This window comes from Carcharhinus amblyrhynchos, chromosome 3 (assembly GCF_965287045.1).
Source record: "Carcharhinus amblyrhynchos chromosome 3, sCarAmb.v2.hapA, whole genome shotgun sequence".
NCBI classification, from domain to species: domain Eukaryota; kingdom Metazoa; phylum Chordata; class Chondrichthyes; order Carcharhiniformes; family Carcharhinidae; genus Carcharhinus; species Carcharhinus amblyrhynchos.
In genome coordinates, this window is record NC_137326.1 from 37751849 (window position 1) to 37765345 (window position 13497).

A 13497-nucleotide genomic window follows, 5' to 3' on the forward strand; every position below is an offset into this window, starting at 1 on the left:
CCCAGTTGCCTTTCTAGTGTAACCTCCTATTTTTCTGTTGTGTAAGTCAAAAGAGTCATGAGTTTTCATTTACTGACCTTATATTTAAACATTGATCAGAAATAATTACTTTCCCTTTCATGTTGTGAGGGCAAGTAAAAAGAGCTTGGCTGGAATTTTTTGGCCGTTCATGCCAATGGGAGTGTCTGATGGTGCCAAATTCTCCGAACTCACTTGCAACAGCGGCAGGGTGTGAATGGCCGGAAAATTCTTCTATAGTGCTTGGCTAACATACAAAGGTTAGAAGATTTACCACCTTCCCCTTCAGAGAATTTGATTAGAGTGATTGCAACTGCATCTTATTTTAGTAACATTTTGTGTGTCTTTATTAGGATGTTATTTTTGTGATTTGAATTGGAATGTGCTTACGGTTGCCTCCTCAAACACTTTTTGTACATAAATTACTGCCATGAGAAAAGCAAAAAGAATGCCTTTCTCAATATTGTATTCAACTTTAACCAATAGTTGGAAGCACCACAATGCACTGGAGGTAGATGAAAGCAGAGCTGACATGGTGCAGCTATAATTTCATGTGCATTTTCCATAGGAGAGTGTTGCAATATATCTGATTGGTGGTTTGGTACTGTGAGTAGTGGTAGGCGGACCTTCCTCAGAGCAATGGAATGGCATCCATCTAGCTGTCAGTTGTGTCTCTTCTTCTTCTGTCGCCTTTTCCAATGTCTGCGAGTCTTCTGGGGTTGCAGGACATCCATCCTGTGTATAGAAGGGGAGTGTAGAGGCTTCTCACCTTTGTTGAGTAGTGAAGTAGTAACGTCTCATTGTGCTGGGCTGCTTTCTGGTCCAGTGGACTCAGTGGTTCCATCACACTATCTGGTAGTTGATGAGGCCATCATCTTAGCCAGCTGCACCGTGGGCTCTGGTGGAGACAGCAGCTCAACTGCAAGTCATTCTGGCTCTGGCATCACCTGCAGTGAAGGTACCATGGTAACCTCCTGCGCTGTGTGTTGGTCTAGTCTTGGTTCTGTTCAGGGACCTGAAAAGGAGAAGAACAGACTTACTCTGCGAAGGGGGAAAAGAGGTTACAAACTGCAATTATACAGGGCATTGGTGAGGCCACACTTGGTGTATTGTGTGCAGTTTTGGTGTCCTTATTTAAAGAAAGATGTCCTTGTTGTAGAGCGATGGCAGAGAAGTTTTACCAGGCTGACTGCTAGGATTATATTCATTAGCACAGCGATCCTACCTCCTCCCTCCACGAGCCGATGGGTGGGACAAGCTGGTAAAATCGTGAGAGAGCCGAGAAATCAGGTTTGCGCCCAATTTTCACCTCTCGCAATCTTACGAGCACTGGATAACCAGCGTAATCAGCCTCATGCCCAAAAAAGGCACAAGACTAATATATGATTTAAAAATATTTAAATGTTAATTTACAGGGAATTAGTGAGTCTCGGACAGAATTGTCCAGGCTCACTTGCTTCTGTGGTCATGCTGGGGAAGGTTCTTTCCAGTGAGGATGATGTATGTTCTCCATCAACAGGAGCCAGATATGATGGCCTCGCTGGTAGAACCAGAGGCCATTGACAGCCCCTCCCAGGAGGTCGGGGGCAGGAGGGCAGTGCCAGCCTGGCACTTCCACCGGGCAGTGACAAAAGGGCAGTACCTGAGAGGGCAGGGCCTACTGGAGGGGTGGGGCCAACTGGGGGCAGGTCATTCTTTGGGCTGGGGGGGTTGGACTGATGTACACTTTGCACAGTGATTGGTTGGGGGGGGGGCTGTTGTTTTTGGCCGCAATTAGTGCAGCAAGGGGAGGGCCAGAGGCAATTGTTCTGGGTGGAGGCGGGCTCGTGATTGGCCACAGGGCCTCGCGGTAACGGGAGGGACCAGGTTTAGCCCATGGTGGCTGGCTGATAGCAGCAGAGGCAGTGATAGATCTCTACTACCCACAGAGAACAGAAATCTGCACGTATGCAATGGAGTCTTTTATTACTATCAGCTGGCTTTCGGGCGATTTAGGTCCCAGCCCCTCCCCCTACTTGCAGAAAACAGATTGTGCAATAAAAAGTCCTCAGAGTACCATAAGATTTGACGTAGCCTTGCTGAGAAAACAGCTCTTGAAACTCTCTCATTTTTACACCCGTTCTGGACTTAGAATTTTTTTGGTAACTTCCCCCCTCTCTAAGAGTGAGAAGGGATCTCATAGAAACTTATAAAATTCTAACAGCAGTAGACAGGCTAGATTTAGAAAAAATGTTCCCGATGATGGAGGAGTCCAGAATTCGGGGTCATAATTTGGAGATGAGGGGTAAACGTTTTAGGGCTGAGGTGAGGAAAAGTTTCTTCATCCAGAAAAAGGTGAATCTGTGGAATTCACTACCACAGAAAGGAGTTGAGGCTAAAACATTGTCTTATTTCAAGAAGGAATTAGATATAGCTCTTGGGGCTAAAAGGATCAAGGGATATGGGGGGGAAGCAGGATCAGGATATTGAATTTTATGATGAGCCATGATGATACTGAATGGTGGAGCAGGCTTGAAGTGCTGAATAGCCTACTCATGTTTCCAGTTTCTATATTTCTGAAGTCAGCATTTGAATGTGGTTTTGTGGGTGAACATTTGGGAGGTAGCTTTTCCAGCTACATTATAACTGGGGGTTATTGATGTCCCATGAACTGTTCTCGCCAATGATCTGATATTCCTCAATGCAACCTTTGAAGGACCCATTCTATATTTGCTTACCACCAATTGGTTTTGTAAGCGTTCACGCCTGCCATTCAACATTCACTTGCCATTCTATGTTGTTGATCTTCAGCTGTTCATTGACCTCTTTGGGAAGGTAATATGGCTCCAAGTCTCCTTGCAGGTGCACAACTGATTCTTTCAGTGCTGTAGTCTCATTATTGTACTTCTTGGCTTCTTCCCAAAATAGTGAACATTCCAGAGCCTTATGTGAAAACTGGGTTGTTAGTTCGTTCAGAATGACAGTGAATTCATTTTGTCTTGTTTTGTAATGTTCCCGAGGAACATACACAGACCTGAGTGGTCTTTGTAGCATACAAAGATCCTTCAACTGGTTTTCCTTTTCATAGCCAAATTCAAGTACTTTGTCTTGGATCTTCTTGTAATTAAATAGAGTCTCACTGACCCTGTGCTGCCATTCAGTGGCTCAAGATGTTTTGTATTTCAGCATATTGCTAAAGGGTAATGGGCTTTGTTTGAATCTGCTCTTGAAAAACTATGGATGGAATTTTCCCAGCCCACATGCTGTGACAATCGTAGCAGACAGGACATGGGCCATGCAATTGTCCATTGATCTTCGGGGGGATTTTCCAGTTTTGGGGCGAACGCAAGTGGAAAATGTCGCCTTATGTCTATATTCTTATTTTTATCTTTCCTTCTTGAGCCCTATCTCACTGAGTACATTTGTCATTGCTGACAGCTCCAATACAGCTTTCTCTGGAGTAGCCTTCAAGGTCTGTGCCAGCTCCTCATGTTTTTCATGGGATCCGTATTGATTTGTCAGAGTTTTTCAAGGCAATGGGCTTGGAGAGTGCCTTTCTTGCCTGCTGATATAAAACCACACTGCAGAGAAATTGAGAAATGTGATTAACACTGATCAGCATGGTTTCACAGTAGTTAGCATTCTTGCCTCACAGCATCGGGTTCGATTCCAACCTTGGGTGACTGTCTGTGTGGAGTTTGCACATTCTCTGTGTCTGCATGGGTTTCCTGTAGGTGCTCCAGTTTCCTCCCATACTCTAGAGATATGCAGGTTGGCTATGGTAAATTGCCCCTTAGTGTCAGGGGGATTAGCAGGGTAAATATGTAGGGTTGCAACGATAAGGCCTGGGTGGGATTGTTGTCAGTGCAGGCTCATTTGGCCAAATGGCCTCCTTCTGCACTTTAGGGATTCTTGATTTTTTGTTGAGGAACCAATCAAAAAGACAGTCTCACTATCCCCCAAGACAAAAAAAATTGTTTTTATCTGAGGTAAGTATTTCTGTCTTCAATCACCTTCACCCCAGGACAACATAATCTCTGAGTCACTAATAGAATCACAAGACTTGCTTGCATCTAATATATATCCATCACACACAGTCATCGTATTCCAGCTCTTAAGTTATTAATAGATGAAGAGGCCATTCAATCTATCTTCCGGAATAAAGAGAACATGTTCCTCTCTGCATCAAATTATTTAGAGTGCGAATGAATTCAAGCTTCATCTCTCCAGTCACCCACCCATAAGATCATTCAGAGTGTTGATTACCATTGCAATGAGGAAGTGCTTCCTGACATCTGTCTTAAGTGTTCTCCTCATAAGTTTCAAGTTTGAATCTTGAAGTGTTACTTTGGAATGATCTGCTCTATGTTGTTCCTGCATAGTTGCATGAAGCGCCTCTCACTCGCTTCTATTCAGGTAGCCCCATTATTAAAGCATGGAGACTTCTGTTCCCAAAGCCCCTTGGCCTGCTGCAGGGAGGCCATTCCAATAAACTGCCAGTATTTGCACTGGGCAAAGGGCCTCTCTGTCAGTGGAAAACCTGGCAATACAACAAAATAGCCCTTAATTGTAGTCTTAACTGTCTCCCTTTGCTGAACCTACCTGTCGGAAAGTTCTCCAGCAGTGCGAATGTGTCAGGAAGCCAGCCTGATGTAGCTCTCCATCTCCTTTTCCCACCTCTCCAAACATCAAGCCTGCCATTATGGGACCAGGAAAATCAAGCTCACTATTGTTTCACTCTCCACAGTTACTGCCTGACTTGCTGAATATTTCCAGAAGTCTTTGTTTTTATTACCTTACCTTGCACTTATCTATACTGTCTGATACTGATTTGGCCAGTTGCAGGTTTTATTGAACTGTTTTCATCGGTCCCCTGCTGTGCTTTCGGTCTTGACTTCCTTTCTATCAATGTGAGTTCAATTTAAAACATCTGAAACATCACTAATAGCATCCAGAATGCATGCAACCCAGCCAACTGTTTAGGATTACATTCTCAGACATTTTACTCTTTGTTTTCTTTATCATGTTTTCTCATTGTGGACATCAGGGCTGTGATTCTCAAATTGGTGTCCGTGGACCCCTGGATGTTTGAAACAGTCCAGAAGATTTATAAAATAATCCAAATGTGAGCTGCTGCTGTGATATTCCGGGTTAGGTGTGCACTGTTTTCTGTTCCAATGACTGGCGATGTACCAATTGCAGAAATACCACACACCAGCAAATGTGTCAGCAATATCCCAAGAACAGACAGGCTGGTAAAGAGCAGAGGGTGAGGAAACATCCCTGATACTCTCAACAACAATGCAGTGAGTAGACAGGGTGTGGATATCACTGAAACTTACTAGGGTACAACAAGGAGGTGCTGCATGGTGAAGTATTCAACAAGCATGTTGCTGAGCCTGTAGAGCTACCTTTCAGCTGAGGGGAAAATAAACGTTTTCACATAACCGACCACACCAACATTTACTCGATCCAACAGCTGTGGCATTTTCACAGAAGATCCTTTTACAAGACTCTGATAGGTCTCTGATTCAGAAATGCAAATACGCAAAGAGTTTATTTCATTTTAATTTTGATGCCCCCCGGGACATGATTACAAATACATTTGAAAAGAGGTCCCCCAACCAAAAACATTTAGGAGCCATTGCATTAGATTATGCAAGAGGAACTTTGGCTCAGCTGCGATTAACTAAAAAAGTTAAAGACAATATTCAACTTAAAGAGAAAGCATATATTTGTGCAAACATGAGTGGTTAGAAGATTGGAAAGATTATAAGGAGCATCAAAAAATGACAAAAAGATTTATAATGAAGGAAAAACTGAAGTACAAGAGAAAGCTAGCTAGTAGTATAAATTTGGATAGGTAATTAAATAAGAAAAAGGCTACAATATTGATAATGGAAAGCAGTGCTATGGCAGGTGAATGATATAGATATTTTGCATCAGTCTTCGCTACAGGGGGCACAAGGAACATTCAACTCAAGAAATAGAAAGGAGGAAGAATGAAGGAAAATTAAAATGATCTGGGAAGTGCTATTAAGCAAATTGTTGGGTCAGCTGGCTGACAAGCTCCGAGATCCAGATGGACTTCACTTCACCCTAAGGTCTTGAAAGAAGAGACTAACGCATTAATTTTAATTTTCCAAACTTCTCCTGATTTGGAAAGATTCTATTAGTTGGAAAATGACAAATGCAACTCCTTTATACAAAAAGGGAGATAGAAAGCAGCAAACTACAGACTGGTTGGCTTAACATCTGCCATTGGGAAATTGTTAGAAGCTACTATTAAAGAAGTTACAGTGGGACACTTGGAAAAAACCAAGGCAATCAGGCAGAGTAAACATGGTTTTGTGAAAAGGATAGAATTCTTAACCAATTTATCGGAGTCCTTGAAGGAATCACCTTTGCTTTGGATAAGGGGGAACTGATGGATGTACTGTGCTTAGATTTCCAGAAGACATTTGATAAGGTGACACATTAAAGCTTATTGTGGAAAATAAATGCTCATGGTGTAAGGGTTAACGTATTGACATGGATTGAAGATTGGCTGATCAACATGAAACAGAGTTTTATTCTGCTTAACAGGATGTGACAAGTGGTGTGCCACAAGGATCAGTGCTGACGGGGCCTCAACATTTTACAATTTATTTAAGTGACTTGGGTGAAGAAATTGAAGGTATGTTTGCTAAATCTGTAACAAAGATAGGTAGGAAAGTAAATTGTGAAGAGAATGTATGGAGGCTACAAAGGGGCATAGATTGATTAAATGAAAGGGCAAAAATCTGATAAAGGGAGTATAATGTGGGCAAATTGTCCATATTATCTAAATGGTGAGAAATTGCAGAGCTCTGAAGTGCAGAGGGATCTGGTTGTCCTTGTCCATGAATCTCAAAAGGCTAGTATACAGGTACAACAAGTAATTATAGAAGTTAACAGAATGTTATTGTTTATTGTGAGATGAATTGATTACAAAAGTAGGGAGGTAAGGCTTCAGTTATACAAAGCATTGGTGAAACCACATCAGGAGTCTGTGTACAGTACTAGACTCCTTATCTAAGGAAATTTGTAAATTAGAAACCATTCAGAACAGGTTTACTAGACTAACATCAGCAATGAGTGAGTTGTCTTATGAAGAAAGTTGGAGAGGTTAACTTTGTATCCATTTGAGTTTAAAAGAGTAAGAGGTGACTTGATGGAAACTTTAAAATCCTGAGGGGTATTGACAGGGTGGATGTGGACTGGAAGTTTTGTCTTATTGGAGAAGCTACAACTAGGGGTTGCTATTTAAAAATTAGGGACTGTTCATTTACACTAGAGATGAGGAGAATTTGTTTTTCTCTCAGAGAGTCATGAGTCTGTGGAACTCGCTTCCTCAAAGGCAGTGGAAGCAGAATCTTTGGGAGAGATTTCTGACCCCCTTATGTATTTTCTGGCAGTGGACGTGGCTTGCCATTGACCAATGGTGGGACCTTCTGGCTCACATGATATCTAAGGCATTTTACTTAGCTCATCCAGTCTGATGCCGGGAAACCAGCCACTAGGGGTAACTTTGAAGGGACTGGATGATTCCCCCAGGCAGGAAGATCCAGAAAATCCCAACCATTGAATCTTATTAAGGCAGGACTAGATTGATTCTTGATTAAAAGAGGTGAAGTATTATTGGGATAGGTAGGAATGTGGGGTTGACTTTACAATCAGATCTTTGGAATGGCAGAGTAGGTTTGATGCTCTGAGTGGCTTACCCCTGCTCCTAAATTTTTATGTTCACATACATATGTTTGTAAAATAACTAATTTAAATTGGCTCTACCAATTTACATAAGGTGACAGCGGCCACAAAATGGCGTGAGTGCACTTGCCAGCATGTTCATACAAGCACATTGGCTGCTGTTATTTTGGATAGGGGCCCAAAATGGGAAGCCAGATCGTTTACCTGTTTCAGTCAGGAGACTCCTCAGTAATTTGCAATCATGGTTCCAAGTGGCTGATTGCAATTTTGTAGTACAAATGGGCACAGGTTATGCCATGTGTGTTCTGCCCATTTTTACCATGTTGTAAACAACCTAACTAAGTGGACCTACAGGCCACTCTTAAAGATACCCATAGATATTTCTTATCTTTTTTCAGTGGGTGCCACATAATCAGAATCCAAGGCCAGAGTTGTACTGCCACACCCACCCTGATTTCGAGGACAGGCAAGGCTCAGAGAACAGCATTCTCCATTGGCTTTAGATGGGATAACACGAACCTCAGGCGGTAAAATTCAGCTTTAAGTCTTTTATCTTGCTGATACATGTAGAAAATTGTGCAATAAGCCACTCTGCTTGGATCCATTGTTTTCATTTGTATTATGTGATATTTCAGAGTCCTACAAACTCCTTCTATTTAATCCAGTGTTAGAACCACAATATCATCATATCATTCTTTATGAGCACAATCCAATGCTCCTCCCTGTATCGAAGTTGTGTGGTTGCTTTGTACAATATTTTAAAAAGGCTTCTACTCATTTTGCTTGTTCCAAATACAATGACTATAGTCTGACATTGGCAGAGTAAGACATTGAGAGCTATGTGCTATATGGAAAGAGGCAATATTCCTTGATTGGCAAAAACCTTATGCTAATTGACATGCTGAATAGCATGGCTGTTTCGAGTTGTACCTGCACATTCTTGTCTCTGACAGACAAGGCTTGTTTGAGCACACACAAATGTTAGAATGGAGAGGGGTGCGGATGAATGGCTCAGTCCCTTACTGTACATCAGTGTAATCATAATCATGAAAAGATGCATTGAAAATAATGTCATAATTTTATATCTCCGTTTATAAAATTGAATGAACGCAAATTACAAATTCTAAATTAGAACTGAAAAGACCCACTGTTTCCGGAAATGTGCAAACTAACTTATAACTAAGTCTCTACTGTTCCCAGGATGTCTCCTCTGCCCTAGGTCCTGAACTGCTTTTGACTACACCAAAGAATCACAGCCTTGGTGCCAAGTTCTTTTCAGTGTGATTCCCCTCAATAGGAGGCCCAGACACAAACTGTTGAAAGAAGTTCTTTTCTCTTTTCTGTTTTGTCAATTGTGAATAAAGTTGGGCGGTGTTGTGTTTCTTTTTTTCCCTTCTGGTTTCTTAACGAACATGGGTAAATAAAAAAAGACTTGCATTAATAAAACATAGTTGTATGAATAGTCTTGTATCCAGCTTCATGAATACACTGAATACCGATCAGCTCCTTTTCTTAATTTATAAAGGTCTGAAAACAAGTCTGTGACAATGATGAATTACCCATGTACTGAATATACCATTCGAAAACAAATAAAAAGTGCCAGTTGCTGAAAAAATGATCTCAGTACTTTTTTATCACTTAACATTTCATTAAATATACATTCTTCACAATACTGTTTCTCAGTTATAACAAACAATAAGTGCATATTTTAAGTTGAAATCTACACCGCTTAATAAATATAAAATGTTAGATCAATTGCTTGATGAAAATATGCACACACACTGTACCTTAATTGCATTCAGGAGTGTAACTTACAATGTCATTTGCTTACAGTGTCAAAAGGTCTCTGTGCTGGAAACATTGATATTTTGTTGGTGCGTAGCATGAGATTATTTGGTCTTATAAATGAAAATAATGGAACAATAAAGCCTATCACTGAAATATTTCACAAAGAACATGGTTATACAGGGATTAAACATTGGCAAAATTGCAGAAGCACAGAGATTTTTCTGTGGTGTCTGCACCCAAGGTAGGACAACCATATTTCAAATACTTTTAAGCCAGATCCAGACATGAAGCAAAATAAATATTCTGAAAAAAATCTGGTGAGTTTTACTTTTGCTCAAAGGACTTAATTTTGAATTCATCTTTTGGGCATTTAAATTGTTGGAATTCAGTCTCCCCTAGTCCATCTTGTTAATTTTTGTTTAAGTCTTGGATTTTCTTTCCTTTAATAATAATGGACTTATTTGCATGACTCCTTGTAAGCATATGTTTCAATCTGTTTCAACGAAAAGTCAAAATGTCCCATTCAAACACCTGATTTTCTCACTTATATGCTTTGCTGCTATTCCACGCTACTTTATGCAACTTTTTTTTCCTTTTCTGAACTACTGCCAGACTTCTTTTTCTTCTTACCTACTGCCTTGTTAACTTTTCTCCTGTCAATTTTACGAGATCCTCTCCTCTCTTTGCTGTCCACACATATCGCTGACTTTCATTTCAGTCTCCAGATTTGGTAGTCACAGGAGGTATGAATTGCAAACAAAATGGCACTGGGCCTTTTCCTTACATCTCCTGACTTTGATTGACGTCTATTATTGAGGTCTCCAACCACTTCCAACAGGAACAGGCAGACAACAAGCAGTAAGCCCATGCTTCAATTCTATTTACAATGGTGATCCTGCAATGCCTCCTTTTTAAGTGCAAATGGGCAGTAGGGACTGGAAAGTAATGTGTATAAAAGGGATAGGAGGACAGTGGAAGAAGCTGGGAGAGACTGATGAAGAAAAGGATACCAAACCACCAAGATCCCTGAGCGGGGAGCATTGGTCAGCTATACAGGGAAGCAGATACATTTCTTATATATGACTTTCTTTACATCATATTTCTTTACAAATTGCAATAAAAATTTTGGGGAGAAAAGCATGAAAGGAGAGGGCCCTCCATTCTCCATTTCCTATAAACAGCCAGTGAATGTACTTCCTAGTTCAGTACAATTTGAAATGACCATCAATGTCCACCATCATTTGTAGAAGTTTCCTCTCTTGTGGCAATTATTTTGGCAGCATCAATGGAGAAAGAAATCCTTTCTGAACTTAAACATTGTTGCTAATCTTACCCTCATTTTCTAATGCTCATTAGAACATTAAAACAAAAGCAAACTGCTGCAGGCACTGGAAACCTGAAATAAAATTAGAAGTGCTGGAAAAGCCAAAGCTGACAGCATTTTTGGAGAGAGAAACAAAGACCTAAATCTTCTGGTCCCGTGGGAATCGTCAAGGGCAGGATAGTAAATATGACAGGCAAACCAAAGGTCCATTGAGCTTGGCAGGAATTGCCTGTCCCAGGGTGGTCGGGACCAGAAAATCCCACCCAGAGTTAATGCTTCAAGTCCTGTAATGTCTCATCATTGGGACTGATGGGAAGTAAAAATGTAATGGGTTTTATGCGATTGAAAGTGAGTAGGATGTGGTAGAACAAAGGGAAGGTTTAAGATATGTTAGAGGACAGGAAGGATGTCATGGAATAAAAGGCAATGGGAGAGGTAATGGTTATAGTAAAGAAACAAAGCCTTGGTCCAGTGTAAGTGTTAACAGCAAAACAATGGACAGTTGCTTCCGAAAGTAAAAAATGTAAACATGATGCAGATTGGCATTTGGCATAAAGGAAGACTCAAAATGGAAGACAGAGCTCATGGTCTGAAGTTTTTGGACTCAATATTGAATCCGCAAGGCTGTAAAGTGCCTAATCAGATGATGAGGTGCCGTTCCTTAAACTTGTGTGGAACTTCACTGGAACATTGCAGTAGGCCAAGAGCGGATATGTGAGTGTGAGTGCAAAGTGCTGAACTAAAATGGCCAGCAGCCAGAAGGCCCGAGCCATGCTTTTATATTGAGTGGATGTGTTCTATAAAGTGATCGTAGAATCACACAGAGCAGAAGAGGTCCTTTGGGCCATTGAGTTTGCACCAACATGTGGGAAACACCTGACCTACTATCCAATCCCATTTACCAGCACTTGGCTCAGAGCCTTGAATGTTATGAGGTACTATGTGCTCATCCATGTTTTTTTTAAAGAATGTGAGGCAACTTGCCATTACCACCCTCCCAGGCAGCACATTTCAGACAGTCACCAGCCTCTGGGTGAAGAAGATTTTCCTCACATCCACTTAAACCTCCTATCCCTCACCTTGAACTTCTGTTCCCTCATGACTGACCCTTCAACTAAGGGGAACAGCTGCTCCCTATCGACCCTGTGCATGCACCTCATAATCTTGTACACCTTGATCAAGTCTCCCCTCCATCTTCTCTGTTCCCACAAAAACAACCCAAGCCTCTCCAATCTCCTTTCATAACTTAAATGTTCTATCCCAGGCAACACCCTGGTGAATCTCCTCTGCATCCCCTCCAATACAATCACATCCTTCACACACAGTATTCTAATTGTGGCCTCACCAAAGTTCTATACAAACACTGCCTTTTGTAATTTATGCCTTGGTTGATAAAGGTGAGTGTCCCATATGCCTTTTTCACCATTCTACTGACATGCCTTTTGCCTTCAGAGATTTATGAACAAACAATCAAGTTTCACAGAACTTCCTAGTGTCATGCTTTTCGTTAAATACTTCCTTGTCAAATTACTCCTTCTAAAGTGTATCACCTCACATTTTTCAGAGTTAGATTTCATCTGCAACTTACTTGCCCATTTGACAATCATGTCTATATCTTCTTGTAGCCTGAGATATTAAAGTTTAAAAAGTTTATTTATTTGTGTCACAAATAGACTTACATTAACACTGTAAGGGGAGGCAATGGCCTAGTGGTATTATTGCTAGACCATTAATCTGGAAACTCAACTAATATTTGGGGACTTGGGTTTGAATCCCACTACAGCAGATGGTAGATCAATAAAAAATATCTGGAACTAAGAATCTACTGATGACCATGAAACCATTGTTGTTTGTTGTAAAGACTTATCTGGTTCACTAATGTCCTTTAGGGAAGGAAATCTGCCATCCTTATCTGGTCTGGCCTACATGTGACTGCAAACCACAGCAATGCAGTTGACTCCTGGCCTAGCAAGCCAATCAATTCAAAGGCAATTAGGGATGAGCAACAAGAGCTGACTTTGTCAGTGATGTCATATCCCATAAAAGAATAAAGAACAAAAAAAAACTGGAACTCCCAGAGCAGATTGATCCTTACTGGGCACTGTGGTCAGAATGTCACTTTATAAAGCATAAGTCACAGTGAGGTGAGGCAACATCAATATAAATATTCAAAATCATGAATGCTGACAGCAGTAAGATTCAGTTTCTTACCTATTGAATTTGGAATGTTTCCCTTGAATGATATGACAGTCACTATAGTCGATGGTGAAGATAATTCACCCAAATGGCTTTGGGTGGTTGAAAGCTGTTCCCTGCACAGGATAACATTGCAGTTTCTGTGCTTGAATAGAAATGGCATAAATTTGAAAAGCTTACTGCAAAAATAAATGATCAGGATGTAAGTTATGTATTGTAATGTACAATAAGGGTAAACAAAAGATATAAAGTACATAATGGTACACAAAAGATAAATTTATATTAGTGTCACAAGTAGGCTTACATTAACACTGCAATGAAGTTACTGTGAAAATCCCCTAATTGCTACACTGCAGTGTCTGTTCGGGTAAACCGAGAGAGAATTTAGCATGGCAAATGCACCTAACCAGAACATCTTTTGATTTGTGGGAGGAAACACAGACACAGGGAGGACATGCAGACTC